Source organism: Ostrea edulis, chromosome 1 (genome assembly GCF_947568905.1).
Source record: "Ostrea edulis chromosome 1, xbOstEdul1.1, whole genome shotgun sequence".
NCBI lineage: Eukaryota > Metazoa > Mollusca > Bivalvia > Ostreida > Ostreidae > Ostrea > Ostrea edulis.
In genome coordinates this window covers 4,186,759-4,204,915 of record NC_079164.1, presented here as the reverse complement: position 1 = coordinate 4,204,915, position 18,157 = coordinate 4,186,759, and positions in this window count along the sequence as shown.

Genomic DNA, 18,157 nt, shown 5'->3' with positions numbered 1-18,157 from the left:
TCCGACCGGAAGTGAATTTTGTAAAAACAAAAATAGTTATAGCAAGATCATTTCATAAGACATTATTCCTGAAAATTTCAAGAAAATCTATCCACCATCTCTGAGAAATCACTCGAAGAAATCGGAAAATCGACATTTTTCAAATACTTCCGGTATAGACCGGAAGTGACGGACGAAAAAAATTGAATGTATGTGTACAATGGACTAATGTTAGTTAATCAACTCTACAAGTTTCAAGCGTCTATCTATATTCATTATTCAGAAACTGAAAAAACAAGGTTTGAATATATCCACCCCATATCTCACGACCGGAAGTGAATTTTACAAAAATATTTAAATTTACTCTAGACATTTATAGTGTCTATAACATATGTAAATTTCAAATCATTAACATGTTTTATGACCGAGATTTATGGCACTGAAAAATGAGAGAATGAATAGTCTTTCTTTGATATAACCGGAAGTTGGAGATTCAACTTCCGGTGGGGTCAATAGTTTTTGAGAATTAGAACGAGACCTAATAAACCGATATAGGTTTCAATTTGAAAGAAACAAGTTTGAAATTTATGATTTATTAATCACTTCCGGTGACGACCGGAAGTGACGGCCGACATTCTTAACCCCCTACTGCACGCCTACAAAGTGAGATCTATTAACTCTGAAAATTTTGTGACTCTATCTTTTACCGTTTCTGAGAAAAAAGCTTGACAACGAAAACAGCTCATAAGCCGTATTTGCCGACTGGAAGTGAATTTTACAAAAATATTTGACGTTGCTCTAGACATTTATAGTGACTATAAAATATGTAAAACTCAACTCATTAACTAGTTTCATGACCGAGATTTATCGCACTGAAAAATGAGAGAATGAATAGACTTTCTTTGATATAACCGGAAGTTGGAGATTCAACTTTCGGTGGGATCAACATCTTTTGAGAATTAGAACGAGATATAGTAAACCAAAGTAGGTTTCAATTTGAAAGAAAAAAGTTTGAAATTGATGATTTATTTAATCACTTCCGGTGATGCACCATAGAGAAAATAGATCTATCATCCCTGAAAGTTTCATTCGATTATCTTTAGTGGTTTTCAAGTTTAACCCCGGACAAAGTTTCTTTCAAAAACCGGAAAATCGGACGTATCTGACGAACGGAAGTGAATTTTGAAAAAATGAAAGAAATGCCTCGAGGTACCATCGTTCCCTATAACCTGTGAAAGTTTCAGGAAAATCCATCCAACGGTCTCGGAGACGAAAGGGAAAAAATAATAATAATAATAACTAGATGCGATCTCGTTGCGAGCAACGAGTGGGTCTTCCGTCCAATTTTAGATGTGATGAGATAAGAATTTGACAGAGATTTTTGTTCATAAATAATGATACAAATATATTTTCTAAACGTACATTTTAGCTTCAGTAATGTTTTACAAATATTAATCATTTAAGTGTTATAAATTAAAGACTCTGCCCCTCTCTGCCACTAATTAAAGAGGTCAGCCTTTTTTCGAGAAAAAAGTTAATAATGTTATTTACTGCGATACAAATTCGACTGATCAGGCGAGTCATGTCGTCCGGAGGCCTATTTTTTTTTTTTATATATCATTCTAGATATATCTCGCAAAACTGAACAAATTTTGCTCTACATGTCCTATGGAAATTTTCTTGAGAAAAAAGTTATTGATTGCGACATTTATCAGATTGTTAAGGCGAGTCATAAGGCCCGTGGGCCTTTTTCTTGATGTCTCATTAAAAGCTTCTAGACTGAAATGTTATAGATTGCAACAATAACCCAACTGTTCAGGTGAACCATGAGACCCGCAAGCCTATTTCTTAACATCGGTAGTTAATGCTTGCGAAACTGAACAACTTTTGTTCTACATGTCTTGTCAAAAGTTTGTCGAGAAAAAAGTTATTAATGTTATTAATTGTGATACAAATTCCACTGTTCAGGCGAGCCATGACGCACGGAGGCCCTTTTTTTATATCATTAGATAGAACTTGCAAAACTGAACAACTTTTATTCTACATGTTTTATCAAAGTTTCGTGAGGAAAAAGTTAATCATTGTAACAGAAATTCAATGGTTCAGGCCAGCCATGAGGCCCATTGGCCCATTTCTAGATACGGCAAGAAGGACCTCAATAAACTGTACAACTTTTGTTATATATCTCTAAACAAAATATTTACGAGTATAAAGTTATGCGACATTTATCAGACTGTTAAGGCGAGTCATAAGGCCCGTGGGCCTTTTTCTTGATATCGTTTGAAAGATCTTGCAAAACTGAACAACTTTTGTTCCACATGTCTTATCAAAAGATTCTCGAGAAAAAAGTTAGTAATTGTGACACTAACAAACTGTTCAGTCGAGTCATGAGGTCCATTGGCCTTTTTCATGATGTTGTTGGAATTATCTTGCAAAACTGAACAACTTTTGTTCTAGATGTCTTATTAAAAGTTTCTTGACAAAAATGTTATAGATTGCAACAATAACCCAACTGTTCAGGTGAGCCATGAGACCCGCAGGCCTATTTCTTAACATCGCTAGTTAACGCTTGCGAAACTGAACAACTTTTGTTCTACATGTCTTATCAAAAGTTTCTCCAGAAAAAAGTTATTGATTTTGACACTAATCAAACTCTTCAGGCGAGCTATGAGGACCGTTGGCCTTTTTCATAATGCTGTTCGAAAGATCTTGCAAATCTGAACAATTTTTGTTATAGATGTCTTATTAAAAATTTCTTGACAAAAATGTTATAGATTGCAACAATAACCCAACTGTTCATGTGAACCATGAGACCCGCAGGCCTATTTCTTAACATCGTTAGTTAACCCTTGCGAAACTGAACAACTTTTGTTCAACATGTCTTGTCAAAAGTTTCTCGAGGAAAAAGTTATTAATGTTATTAATTGCGATACAAATTCGACTGTTCAGGCGAGCCATGACGCCCGGAGGTCTATTTTTAGATATCATTAAATAGAACTTGCAAAACTGAACAACTTTTATCCTACATGTCTTATCAAAAGTTTCGTGAGAAAAAAGTTAATCATTGTAACAGAAATTCAATGGTTCAGGCGAGCCATGAGGCCCATGGGCCCATTTCTTGATATGACACGAAAGATCTCAATAAACTGTGCAAGTTTTGTTATATATGTCTAAACAAAATATTTACGAGTAAAAAGTTATGATTCAAAACGTGGAAAAAAATTGGACACTTTTTAAAACTCCATTTTCGACCCCTACCGAGCTTCCATACTAGGCACTTCCGGAAATTTTGAAAACCCAGGTGCACAACTACAGCATGTCGTCTAACATCACTGAAAATTTCAGCACTCTAGCTTTTATCGTTTTTGAGTTTTTGTCTGGACAAAATGGTCATATGAAAATCGATAAAAGGGGGATAACTTCCAACCGGAAGTGATTTTTCAAAAATTGAAACGGCGGTACAAACTTCAAATGGCACCGCATCAATCCTAAAAATTTCAAGCAAATCGATCCAGCCATCTCCGAGAAATCTTCTGCACAAAAATCGGTAAGGAGAAAAAAAAAAAAAAGAATAATAACTAGATTCGATCTCGTTGCGAGCAACGAGTGGGTCTTCCGTCCAATTTTAGATGTGATGACATAAAAATTTGACTGAGATTTTCGTTCATAAATAATGATACAAATATATTGTCTAGACGTACAATTTAGCTTCGGTAGTGTTTTACAAATATTGATCATTTAAGTGTTATAAATTAAAGACTCTCTGCTACTCTCGGCCACTAATTAAAGGAGTCAGCCTTTTTTTGAGAAGAACGTTAATAATGTTATTTACTGCGATACAAATTCGACTGATCAGGTGAGTCATGTCGCCGAGAGGCCTAAATTTGATATCATTCTAGATATATCTCGCAAAACTGAACAAATTTTTTTCTACATGTCCTATGGAAATTTTCTTGAGAGAAAAGTTATTGATTGCGACATTTATCAGACTGTTAAGGCGAGTCATAAGGCCCCTGGGCCTTTTTCTTGATATCGTTTGAAAGATCTTGCAAAACTGAACAACTTTTGTTCCACATGTCTTATCAAAAGATTCTCGAGAAAAAAGTTAGTAATTGTGACACTAACTAACTGTTCAGGCGAGCCATGAGGCCCATGGGCCCATTTCTTGATACGGCACGAAAGATCTCAATAAACTGTACAACTTTTGTTAAAAATGTCTAAACAAAATATTCAGGAGTATAACGTTATGCGACATTTATCACTGTTAAGGCGAGTCATAAGGCCCGTGGGCCTTTTTCTTGATATCGTTTGAAAGATCTTGCAAAACTGAACAACTTTTGTTCTACATGTCTTATCAAAAGATTCTCGAGAAAAAAGTTAGTAATTGTGACACTGATGAAACTGTTCAGGCGAGTCATGAGGCCCGTTCGCCTTTTTCATGATGTTGTTCAAAAGATCTTGCAAAACTGAACAACTTTTGTTCTAGATGTCTTATTAAAAGTTTCTTGACAAAAATGTTATAGATTGCAACAATAACCCAACTGTTCTGGTGAGCCATGAGACCCACAGGCCTATTTCTTAACATCGTTAGTTAACGCTTGCAAAACTGAACAACTTTTGTTCTACATGTCTTGTCAAAAGTTTCTCGAGAAAAAAGTTATTAATGTTATTAATTGCGATACAAATTCGACTGTCCAGGCGAGCCATGACGCCCAGGAGCCTTTTTAAAGATATCTTTGAATAGATCTTGCGAAACTGAACAACTTTTATTCTTCATGTCTTATCAAAAGTTTCGTGAGAAAAAAGTTAATCATTGTAACAGAAACTCAATGGTTCAGGCGAGCCATGAGGCCTATGGGCCCATTTCTTGATATGACACGAAAGATCTCAATAAACTGTACAACTTTTGTTATATATGTCTAAGCAAAATATTTACGAGTAAAAAGTTATGATTTAGAACGTGGAGAAAAATGAGACACTTTTTAAAACTCCATTTTCGACCCCTACCGAGCTTCCATACTAGGCACTTCCGGAAATTTTGAAAAGCCAGGTGCACAACTACAACATGTCGTCTAACATCACTGAAAATTTCAGCACTCTAGCTTTTATCGTTTTTGAGTTTTTGTCTGGACAAAATGGACATCTGAAAATCGATAAAAGGGGGATAACTTCCAACCGGAAGTGATTTTTTGCAAAAATTGAAACGGCGGTACAAACTTCAAATGGCAACGCATCAATCCTGAAAATTTGAAGCAAATTGATCCAGCCATCTCCGAGAAATCTTCTGCACAAAAATCGGTAAGGAGAAAAAAAAAGAATAATAATAATAATAACTAGATTCGATCTCGTTGCGATCAACGAGTGGGTCTTCCGTCCAAATTTAGATTAGAATTTGACTGACATTTTCGTTCATAAATAATGATACAAATATATTGTCTAGACGTAGAATTTAGCTTCGGTAATGTTTTACAAATATTGATAATTTAAATGTTATAAATTAAAGACTCTCTCTTCCTCTTGGCAAACAATTAAAGGGGTCAGCTTTTTTTCGAGAAAAAAGTTAATAATGTTATTTACTGCGATACAGATTCGACTGATCAGGCGAGTCATGCGGCCCGGAGGCCTATTTTTTGATATCATTCTAGATATATCTCGCAAAACTGAACAAATTTTGTTCTACATGTCCTATGGAAATTTCCTTGAGAAAAAAGTTATTGATTGCGACATTTATCAGACTGTTAAGGCGAGTCATAAGGCCCGTGGGCCTTTTTCTTTATATCGTTTCAAAGATCTTGCAAACCTAAACAACTTTTGGTCTACATGTCTTATCAAAAGTTTCTCCAGAAAAAAGATATTAATTGTGACACTAATCAAACTGTTCAGGCGAGCCATGAGGCGTGTTTGCCTTTTTCATGATGTTGTTTGAAACATCTTGCAAAACAACTTTTGCTCTAGATGTCTCATTAAAAGTTTCTTGACTAAAATGTTATAGATTACAACAATAACCCAACTGTTCAGGTGAGCCATGAGACCCGTAGGCCTTATTCTTAACATCGTTAGTAACGCTTGCGAATCTGAACAATTTTTGTTCTACATATCTTATCAAAAGTTTCCCGAGAAAAAAGTTATTAATGTTATTAATTGTGATACAAATTCGACTGTTCAGGCGAGCCATGACGCCCGTAGGCCTATTTTTTGATATCATTAGATAGATCTTGCAAAACTGAACAACTTTTATTCTACATGTTTTATCAAAGTTTCGTGAGGAAAAAGTTAATCATTGTAACAGAAATTCAATGGTTCAGGCGAGCCATGAGGCCTATGGACCCATTTCTTGATATGACACGAAAGATCTCAATAAACTGTATAACTTTTGTTATATATGTCTAAGCAAAATATTTACGAGTAAATAATTATGATTTAAAACGTGGAGAAAAATGAGACACTTTTTAAAACTCCATTTTCGACCCCTACCGAACTTCCATACTAGGCACTTCCGGAAATTTTGAAAAGCCAGGTGCACAACTACAACATGTCGTCTAACATCACTGAAAATTTCAGCACTCTAGCTTTTATCGTTTTTGAGTTTTTGTCTGGACAAAATGGTCATCTGAAAATCGATAAAAGGGGGATAACTTCCAACTGGAAGTGATTTTTCAAAAATTGAAACGGCGGTACAAACTTCAAATGCCACCGCATCAATCCTGAAAATTTGAAGCAAATTGATCCAGCCATCTCCGAGAAATCTTCTGCACAAAAATCGGTAAGGAGAAAAAAAAAGAATAATAATAATAACTAGATTCGATCTCGTTGCGAGCAACGAGTGGGTCTTTCGTCCAAATTTAGATGTGATTAGATAAGAATTTGACTGACATTTTCGTTCATAAATAATGATAAGAATATATTGTCTAGACGTACAATTTAGCTTTGGTAATGTTTTACAAATATTGATCATTTAAATGTTATAAATTAAAGACTCTCTCTACCTCTCGGCAACTAATTAAAGGGGTCAGCTTTTTTTCGAGAAAAAAGTTAATAATGTTATTTACTGCGATACAGATTCAAAGGATCAGGCGAGTCATGCCGCCTGGAGGCCTATTTTTTTTTTTTTATATCATTCTAGATATATCTCGCAAAACTGAACAAATTTTGTTCTACATGTCCTATGGAAATTTTCTTAAGAAAAAAGTTATTAATTGCGACATTTATCAGACTGTTAAGGCGAGTCATAAGGCCCGTGGGCCTTTTTCTTGATATCGTTTGAAAGATCTTGCAAACCTGAACAACTTTTGGTCTACATGTTTTATCAAAAGTTTCTCCAGAAAAAAGCTATTGATTGTGACACTAATCAAACTCTTCAGGCGAGCCATGAGGCCCGTTCGCCTTTTTCATGATGTTGTTTGAAACATCTTGCAAAACTGAACAACTTTTGTTCTAGATGTCTCATTAAAAGTTTCTTGACTAAAATGTTATAGATTACAACAATAACCCAACTGTTCAGGTGAGCCATGAGACCCGCAGACCTTATTCTTAACATCGTTAGTAACGCTTGCGAATCTGAACAACTTTTGTTCTGCATGTCTTATCAAAAGTTTCTCGAGAAAAAAGTTATTAATGTTATCAATTGTGATACAAATTCGACTGTTCAGGCGAGCCATGACCCCCGCAGGCCTATTTCTTGATATCATTAGATAGATCTTGCAAAACTGAACAACTTTTATTCTACATGTTTCATCAAAGTTTCGTGAGGAAAAAGTTAATCATTGTAACAGAAATTCAATGGTTCAGGCGAGCCATGAAGCCCATGGACCCATTTCTTGATACGGCACGAAAGATCTCAATAAACTGTATAACTTTTGTTATATATGTCTAAGCAAAATATTTACGAGTAAATAATTATGATTTAAAACGTGGAGAAAAATGAGACACTTTTTAAAACTCCATTTTCGACCCCTACCGAGCTTCCATACTAGGCACTTCCGGAAATTTTGAAAAGCCAGGTGCACAACTACAACATGTCGTCTAACATCACTGAAAATTTCAGCACTCTAGCTTTTATCGTTTTTGAGTTTTTGTCTGGACAAAATGGACATCTGAAAATCGATAAAAGGGGGATAACTTCCAGCCGGAAGTGATTTTTCAAAAATTGAAACGGCGGTACAAACTTCAAATGCCACCGCATCAATCCTGAAAATTTGAAGCAAATTGATCCAGCCATCTCCGAGAAATCTTCTGCACAAAAATCGGTAAGGAGAAAAAAAAAGAATAATAATAATAACTAGACACGATCTCGTTGCGAGCAACGAGTAGGTCTTCCGTCCGATTTGTTGATGCACTCGGAGTTAAAAAAAAAAGAAGAAGACAAATGAGTCCCAATTTAGTTTCCGACTTTAAGACACTTTAGATATAATCAATTTTTCATATCATAAGCTTCTGAAGCAAAGTTGGGGTGAAATTCGTTTGAAATTCGACTCTCCAGGCGAGCCATAAGGCCCGCGGGCCTATTTCTTGATGTCATTTGTTAGCCCTCTATAGACTCAACAACTTTAGTTCTATATGTCTTTACAAAATATTTACCTGTAAAAAGTTATTGAGATCGACCGATATCGACAAAAAATCGACTCTACAGGCGAGCCATTAGGACCATAGGCTTATTTCTTGATATCAATCGATAGATCTCGATAAACTGAACAACTTTTGTTCAATATGTCCTTACAAAATATTTACCAGTTACAAGTTTTTGAAATCGACTGATATCGACAAAATTCGACTCTACAGGCGAGCCATGAGGCCCACAGACCCATTTTTTGATATTGATCGATAGGTTATGACACATTGAACAACTTTTGTTCAATAATGCTTTTCAAAAAATATGTCGTTTTAAAGATATGAGGCGTCAAATATTTACGATTTTGGCCCTTAAAATCTCTAATTACGTAACATATGACCTACTTTTTGATTTGATAAGATCAAGCTCCTTGAGATGAACATTTCCGCTTCTACAACTTATTATAAAATATAAATAGTTTCTGAGATATTCTCAAAAACATTTGGACCCTTCTGAACCCCTAATTTAAAGGGCCAGCCCGTTTTGCTTGATATCGTAAGAAAGGCCTTGTCATTTTAAACCTTTTTTGCTCAACAAGTATTTAGAAATTCTTTACCGTTCTCGAGTTATCTCTACAAGAAATATTTAGGGGCCAAACTGTAGCTCCCTAACATAGGGAAAAAACGAAATGTACATATTGTTTAGATTATCATTCTGAACAACTTTTGTTCAATAATGCTTTTCAAAATATTTGTCGTTTTCAAGATATGAGGCGTCAATTATTTATGATTTTGGCCCTTAAAATCCCTTATTACGTAACATATGACCTACTTTTTGATTTGATAAGAACAAGCTTGTTTAGATGAACATTTCCGCTTCAATGACTTATTACAAAATATTAATAGTTTCTGAGATATTCTCATAAACCTTTGGACCCTTCTGGGCCCCTAATTTAAAGGGTCAGCCTCTTTTGCTTGATATCGTAAGAAAGGTCATGACATTTCAAACATTTTTTGTTCAACAAGTATTTAGAAATTCTTTACCGTTCTCGATTTATTTCTAGAAGTAATTTTTAGGGGCCAAACTGTAGCTCCCTAACGGGGCCACATAGGGTAAAAACGAAATATGCATATTGTTCAGATCATCATTCTGAACAACTTTTGTTCTTTATTGCTTTTCAAAATATTTGTCGTTTTCGAGATACAAGGGGTAAAAAATTTATGGTTTTGGCCCTTAAAATCCCTTATTACGAAACATATGACCTAAATTTTTATATGAATAGATTTGGATTGTTGAGATGAACATTTTTTGTTCTTTGACTTTTACCAAAATATTAACGATTTCTGAGATATTTGATCTAGACTTTGAGCCCTTCTAGATCCCTAATTGAAGGGGCTAGCCCCTAAATCTTGATATTTTCGAAAAGATCTCGTAAATGTGCACAACTTTTGTTCTACATGTCTTAACAAAATATTTGCAAGAAAAAAGATATTGGAGATCAAAGGTCAAAAATCGCCGAAATCGGCGAAAAATTTTGGCATCCATTTTTTCAGGTCCAGGCGAGCGTTTAGGCAAATCGCCTCCGGTAAAATCGAATCCCCCACAAATCTTCTAAAATGTTTACTCTATCTTGTGTAGAAATTTCAAGACTCTAGCTTCAAAACTAACGGAGGAGATGTGTGGACAACAAGGCCCTTCAAAAAGTCACTAAAAGAGAGATAACTCCTGACCGGAAGTGACGTCAAGCACGAAATTTTGCAAGCAAAGTCTCGTCACCAAAAGACATCTTTCCTGAAAATTTCGTGAAAATCGATCGAGAAATGGCTGAGAAAAACGCGTGTACTACCAAGGAAAATAATAATAATAATAATGAAGAAGAAGAACGCGAACAATAATAGTAAGGTCTTCCGCAGGAGACGGAAGACCTTAATAATAAGAAAAGTGAAAAATCAACAATAGAATAATAGAAGGGTCTTCCGCTGAAGACGGAAGACCCTAATAATAAGAAAAGTGAAAAATCAACAATAGAATAATAGAAGGGTATTCCGCTGAAGACGGAAGACCCTAATAACTAGACACGATCTCGTTGCGAACAACGAGTAGGTCTTCCGTCCGATTTGTTGATGCACTCGGAGTAAAAAAAAAAAAAAAAAAGACAAATGAGTCCCAATTTAGTTTCCGACTTTAAGACACTTTAGATATAATCAATTTTTCATATCATAAGCTTCTGAAGCAAAGTTGCGGTGAAATTCGTTTGAAATTCGACTCTCCAGGCGAGCCATAAGGCCCGCGGGCCTATTTCTTGATGTCATTTGTTAGCCCTCTATAGACTCAACAACTTTAGTTCTATATGTCTTTACAAAATATTTACCTGTAAAAAGTTATTGAGATCGACCGATATCGACAAAAAATCGACTCTACAGGCGAGCCATTAGGACCATAGGCCTATTTCTTGATATCAATCGATAGATCTCGATAAACTGAACAACTTTTGTTCAATATGTCCTTACAAAATATTTACCAGTTACAAGTTTTTGAAATCGACTGATATCGACAAAAATCGAGTCTACAGGCGAGCCATGAGGCCCACAGACCCATTTTTTGATATTGATCGATAGGTTATGACACATTGAACAACTTTTGTTCAATAATGCTTTTCAAAAAATATGTCGTTTTAAAGATATGAGGCGTCAAATATTTACGATTTTGGCCCTTAAAATCTCTAATTACGTAACATATGACCTACTTTTTGATTTGATAAGATCAAGCTCGTTGAGATGAACATTTCCGCTTCTACAACTTATTATAAAATATTAATAGTTTCTGAGATATTCTCAAAAACATTTGGACCCTTCTGAACCCCTAATTTAAAGGGCCAGCCCGTTTTGCTTGATATCGTAAGAAAGGCCTTGTCATTTTAAACCTTTTTTGCTCAACAAGTATTTAGAAATTCTTTACCGTTCTCGAGTTATCTCTACAAGAAATATTTAGGGGCCAAACTGTAGCTCCCTAACGGGGCCACATAGGAAAAAAAACGAAATGTACATATTGTTTAGATTATCATTCTGAACAACTTTTGTTCAATAATGCTTTTCAAAATATTTGTCGTTTTCAAGATATGAGGCGTCAATTATTTATGATTTTGGCCCTTAAAATCCCTTATTACGTAACATATGACCTACTTTTTGATTTGATAACAACAAGCTCGTTTAGATGAAGATTTCCGCTTCAATGACTTATTACAAAATATTAATAGTTTCTGAGATATTCTCATAAACCTTTGGACCCTTCTGGGCCCCTAATTTAAAGGGTCAGCCCCTTTTGCTTGATATCGTAAGAAAGGTCATGACATTTCAAACATTTTTTGTTCAACAAGTATTTAGAAATTCTTTACCGTTCTCGAGTTATTTCTAGAAGTAATTTTTAGGGGCCAAACTGTAGCTCCCTAACGGGGCCACATAGGGTAAAAACGAAATATGCATATTGTTCAGATCATCATTCTGAACAACTTTTGTTCTTTATTCCTTTTCAAAATATTTGTCGTTTTCGAGATAGAAGGGGTAAAATATTTATGGTTTTGGCCCTTAAAATCCCTTATTACGAAACATATGACCTAAATTTTTATATGAATAGATTTGGATTGTTGAGATGAACATTTTTTGTTCTTTGACTTTTACCAAAATATTAACGATTTTTGAGATATTTGATCTAGACTTTGAGCCCTTCTAGATCCCTAATTGAAGGGGCTAGCCCCTAAATCTTGATATTTTCGAAAAGATCTCGTAAATGTGCACAACTTTTGTTCTACATGTCTTAACAAAATATTTGCAAGAAAAAAGATATTGGAGATCAAAGGTCAAAAATCGCCGAAATCGGCGAAAAATTTTGGCATCCATTTTTTCAGGTCCAGGCGAGCGTTTAGGCAAATCGCCTCCGGTAAAATCGAATCCCCCACAAATCTTCTAAAATGTTTACTCTATCTTGTGTAGAAATTTCAAGACTCTAGCTTCAAAACTAACGGAGGAGATGTGTGGACAACAAGGCCCTTCAAAAAGTCACTAAAAGAGAGATAACTCCTGACCGGAAGTGACGTCAAGCACGAAATTTTGCAAGCAAAGTCTCGTCACCAAAAGACATCTTTCCTGAAAATTTCGTGAAAATCGATCGAGAAATGGCTGAGAAAAACGCGTGTACTACCAAGGAAAATAATAATAATAATAATAATGAAGAAGAAGAACGCGAACAATAATAGTAAGGTCTTCCGCAAGAGACGGAAGACCTTAATAATAATAATGAAGAAGAAGAACGCGAACAATAATAGTAAGGTCTTCCGCAGGAGACGGAAGACCTTAATAATAATAATAATAAAAACAGTAGAATCACTAGAAGGTCTTCCGTTAGAAACGGAAGACCTTAATAATAACTAGATACTCATTACTAGTAATGAGTAGGTCTTCCGTTAGACCACTTCCAGTAAAGAGCTTTCTATTCCTACGAAAACCATTTAAATGTATCAGAAAATGTGCCTTAACAATGAATGAGAAATGTATTATCGAATTTTTTACTCCTTTCTCATAACTTCCGGTGACGACCGGAAGTACTATTCAGATGCGTTTTCCTATAAATGACATCGATTCTTTACTGTCTATATTCCCTGAAAATTTCACGTCTCTATCTTAAAGAGTTCTCAACAAAAACAAGTAGACTAAAGAAAGAAAAAGTAGCAATTTACTACCGACCGGAAGTCAATTTTGAAAAACAAAATTATCAAAACTCTAGAAGTTGATACTTTTATTAAGACATGTGAAAATCATATGAAAGACTTCAAATATAAACGAGATTTATGGGGACAAAGAGACGAAAAGTAAAAAGATATTTTATCAAGAAACCGGAAGTAGTCGTTTTGACCACCGACAGACTCAATATTATTTTGACACTTTGAAAGAGAGTTGATAAACTAGTATAGGTTTCAATTTAAAAGAAAATGTTTGAAATTTGCGATTCTTTCCATCACTTCCGATGACGACAGGAAGTGACGGTCGACATGTTCAACCCCCCACTGCACGCTTACAAACGGAGATTGATCATTCCTGAATATATGATGAACCTATATCTTACTTTTTCCAAGAAAAGTGCTGGACAAAATTCCTTTTGAGAAACAGAAAATCGGCCCTATTTTCCGACCGGAAGTGAATTTTGTAAAAGAAAACTACCTATAGGAAGGTCATTTCATAAGACATTATTCCTGAAAATTTCAAGAAAATATATCCAGCCATCTCTCAGAAATCACTCGAAGAAATTGGAAAATCGACATTTTTTCAAATACTTCCGGTATAGACCGGAAGTGACGGACAAAAAAATTGAATGTATGTGTACAATGGAATAATGTCAGTTGATCAACTCTACAAGTTTCAAGCGTTTATCTATGTTCATTATTGAGAAACTGAAAAAACAAGGTTTGAATATGTCCACCCTATATCTCACGACCGGAAGTGAATTTTTTCAAAAATATTTAAATTTACTTTAGACATTTATAGTGTCTATAACATATGTAAAATTCAAATCATTAACTTGTTTTATGACCGAGATTTATGGCACTTAAAAATGAGATAATGAATAGTCTTTCTTTGATATAACCGGAAGTTGGAGTTTCAACTTACGGTGGGGTCAACATTTTTTTGAGAATTAGAACCAGACCTAGTAAACCGATATAGGTTTCAGTTTGAAAGAAAAAAGTTTGAAATATATGATTCATTTAATCACTTCCGGTGACGACCGGAAGTGACGGCCGACATTCTTAACCCGCTACTGCACGCCTACAAAGTGAGATCTATTAACTCTGAAAATTTGGTGACTCTATCTTTTACCATTTCTGAGAAAAACGCTGGACAACGAAAACAGCTAATAAGCCGTATTTGCCGACCGGAAGTAAATTTTACAAAAATATTTGATGTTACTCTAGACATTTATAGTGACTATAATATATGTAAAACTCAACTCATTAACTAGTTTCATGACCGACATTTATGGCACTGAAAAATGAGAGAATGAATAGTCTTTCTTTGATATAACCGGAAGTTGGAGATTCAACTTCCGGTGGGGTCAACATTTCTTGAGAATTAGAACGAGATATAGTAAACCGAAATAGGTTTCAATTTGAAAGAAAAAAGTTTGAAATTCATGTTTCTTTTCATCACTTCCGGTGATGACTGGAAGTGACGGCCGACATTCTTAACCCCCTACTGCACGCCTACAAAGTGAGATCTATTAACTCTGAAAATTTGGTGACTCTATCTTTTACCGTTTCTGAGAAAAATGCTGGACAAGATGTCTTGTAAAAAGACGGAAATTGGACATATCTTGCGACCGGAAGTGAATTTTGAAAAAATGAAGAAAAAAAAACCTCGAGGTACCATCCTTCTCTATAATTTGTGAAAGTTTCAGGAAAATCCATCCAACGGTCTCGGAGACGAAAGGGAAAATAATAATAATAATAATAAACAGTAGAATCACTATAAGGTCTTCCGTTGGTAACGGAAGACCTTAATAATAAACAGTAGAATCACTAGAAGGTCTTCCGTTTCCAACGGAAGACCTTAATAATAAACAGTACAATCACTAGAAGGTCTTCCGTTGGAAACGGAAGACCTTAATAAACAGTAGAATCACTAGAAGGTCTTCCGTTGGAAACGGAAGACCTTAATAATAATAATAAACAGTAGAATCACTAGAAGGTCTTCCGTTGGAGACGGAAGACCTTAATAAACAGTAGAATCACTAGAAGGTCTTCCGTTGGAAACGGAAGACCTTAATAGTAATAAGAAGAAACAGAGTAAAAACAATATGTTCCCAAACTTTGTTTGGGGAACATAAATATGAAGAAAGTGTAGAGGTCAATATGACATTGGAATAACGAAGCTGTGATGAAACAACTTTGAACATGATTTATCATTCGGTCGCCTAAATTATTTCTATTTACGGTAATCATTCACTATATGTTGATTAAAAATATCTGAATATGTATAGTATCGATATAAATTGGTGGCAGGGGTAGTGGTTAATGTAAAATTTACCTTGATTTTTGTTGATACATGTTTACACCCCCCCCCCCAATAGATATTTTTCAGTTACACCATAACCAATTTTGATTATTTGTTTTAGTTACACAATGTGACTAAGCTTTTGAATACAATTTCTGATATTTTACAACTTATCGACTTTGTACATATGAAATTTTAGTCTCGTATGTCATTTAAACATAGTATGTAGCACATTTTACTAGTTACGAATCTGAGACTAACACAACATACTGTACTACATGTGTATATACTAAGTTGTGTGAAATGAGATATATAAAGTTTTGAAAAACAATTTTAGACTTATCTATACAATATTAATCCCTGTGTAAAATTAAGGCAGTGTTAGATTGATAAATGTGAATCTTCTATTGTAATATAAGATATATTAGCACAACAATCTGAATTTGATTTGAAGCGGGGGAGTATTTTAAATTTCCACATGGCATTGGAATGAAGTGTTTAAGCTATATTCGTATGTTTTGTTTTTGTTTTGTTAGAATTTCTTTTGGTGCCATACAGTGTTTGATTTATCAACATTGAGCTTCGTTTTGTGAATATTATAATTCCACATGATTTTGATGAATGCATTAGGAAACCTCTATGTGAAGGATTGCATTTAAGAGTTTGGGAAATAAATAATTTCATCATTACGTAGTTGGTTTGTTTTTGTTCTTGTGTATGCAAGTTATGAGATTGATCGCTGTTTGTTATCTTCACTTTTCATTGATCACTGTTCGTTATCTTCATGAATATTTGGTTTTTTTTTGGTCTACCTCTGAAGTCCGTAAGAAACGTGCCAGTATGCAAATTTTGAGATACATCCAATTCCCTGGAGAGAATTGTCACACATAGTCGTGAATCATCACCTGAATTCGACTGATACATACTTAGATATTTTATTGAAAGTAGATATTAATGGCAAACTGACAACTCAACTGTATGACAAACGGGATGATTTCAGCTTCTCCATCGTCAACTTCCCACATTTATGTAGCAATATTCCATTATCACCTGCATATGGTGTTTATATATCTCAACTGATTCGATATGCAAGAGCTTGTTCTGGGTATAGTCAGTTTTTAAATCGAGGTAAGCTACTGACAAACAAGTTGATGGTACAGGAATTTCAACAGTCTCGATTGAAGTCAGCATTTCGCAAATTCTATGGTCGTTATAACGATCTAGTTCGTCAATACAACCTCGCATTGGGTCAAATGCTGTCTGACGTGTTTCATACCGATTGTTAAGTCGTTCTTGGCACACTGATTTTGACTCCGGATAACTCCGTTTACCTGATCAGGATATGGGGCTCAAGGCGGGTGTGACCGGTCAACAGGGGATGCTTACTCCTCCTAGGCACCTGATCCCACCTCTGGTGTGTCCATGGGTCCGTGTTTGCCCAACTATCTATTTTGTATTGCTTGTAGGAGTTATGAGATTGATCACTGTTCGTTGTATTCACCTTGCATACACAAACTAAGTAGATGATTAGTATTCGGGGAGCAATTAAGTACATGGAATTCTTATTGTATCACTTTATTCCGTTGCTCCTACGTTTCATATCTATGGATATTACTTGCAAATATGATAATATTTTTATTCATTTCATTTTCCTCAATGGCAGTAGGCCCCCTTTGTTAAGGAGGTACTCTACATCGTCATAAAGGTCGACTTTCTTTTAAAATAGATGAAAACATAGATATTAACACTATCTGCCTATTCAATGTAAAAATCATCGCCTGGTTGAGTAGTTCAGTAGGTTAGCAGGTACACGACTGAATAGTAGATCGCGGGTTTGAGTCCAGCTGGCGTTTTAATTTTTTTTCCAGATTGCTTTCTGCTAAGACTGCATTTTTTAACTAAATAAAGTAATTTTGAAAGTTTGCGATTGTACATATCCATCACATGTCATGAGTATCAAACATTCTATAGAATGATCCAGTTTTCAGTTATGATACAAGTTATTGAAGCGTCCAGATAAAAATGGTCATTTTGCTTTTATCATTCACGTACGCACTGTATGCATATTTGATTATACTTTTTGCATACCCCTTTTAACTGTCATTGGCAGTCATAAATCAGGTACAACTAGATAATTCTAGGTTTTAATTTATTATACCTGAGACATATGCTGTGAGGGCGTGTGTGTATTTCATTATTATTATTATTCTAATACGCCCTGAAACTGGTGTTTATTCTTATCTAGGATATTTATGGTATCTTGTGTTTTCATGTTTTATATGTACAATCAGGATAGGTACAGCTTTTAATGTTTTATTTATTTTCTATGTATTATGTGTATAACATTCTGTTGTAAGGTATATATGCATACATAAAGCACCTTTCAGCGTACATAGCGTATGAAAAGGGTGCTATATAAATATGGTATTATTATTATTATGTCTACATACATATAGTCACTGGTAAATGAACACCTTGTTTGGATTGTATTTTACTCTCCAACATAGTGTTTACTCTTGAAATTGTTCATTTTGTCAAAATATGTCACTACAATAATATTCTTCCACAAGAACATGTATGAAAAGTTTCG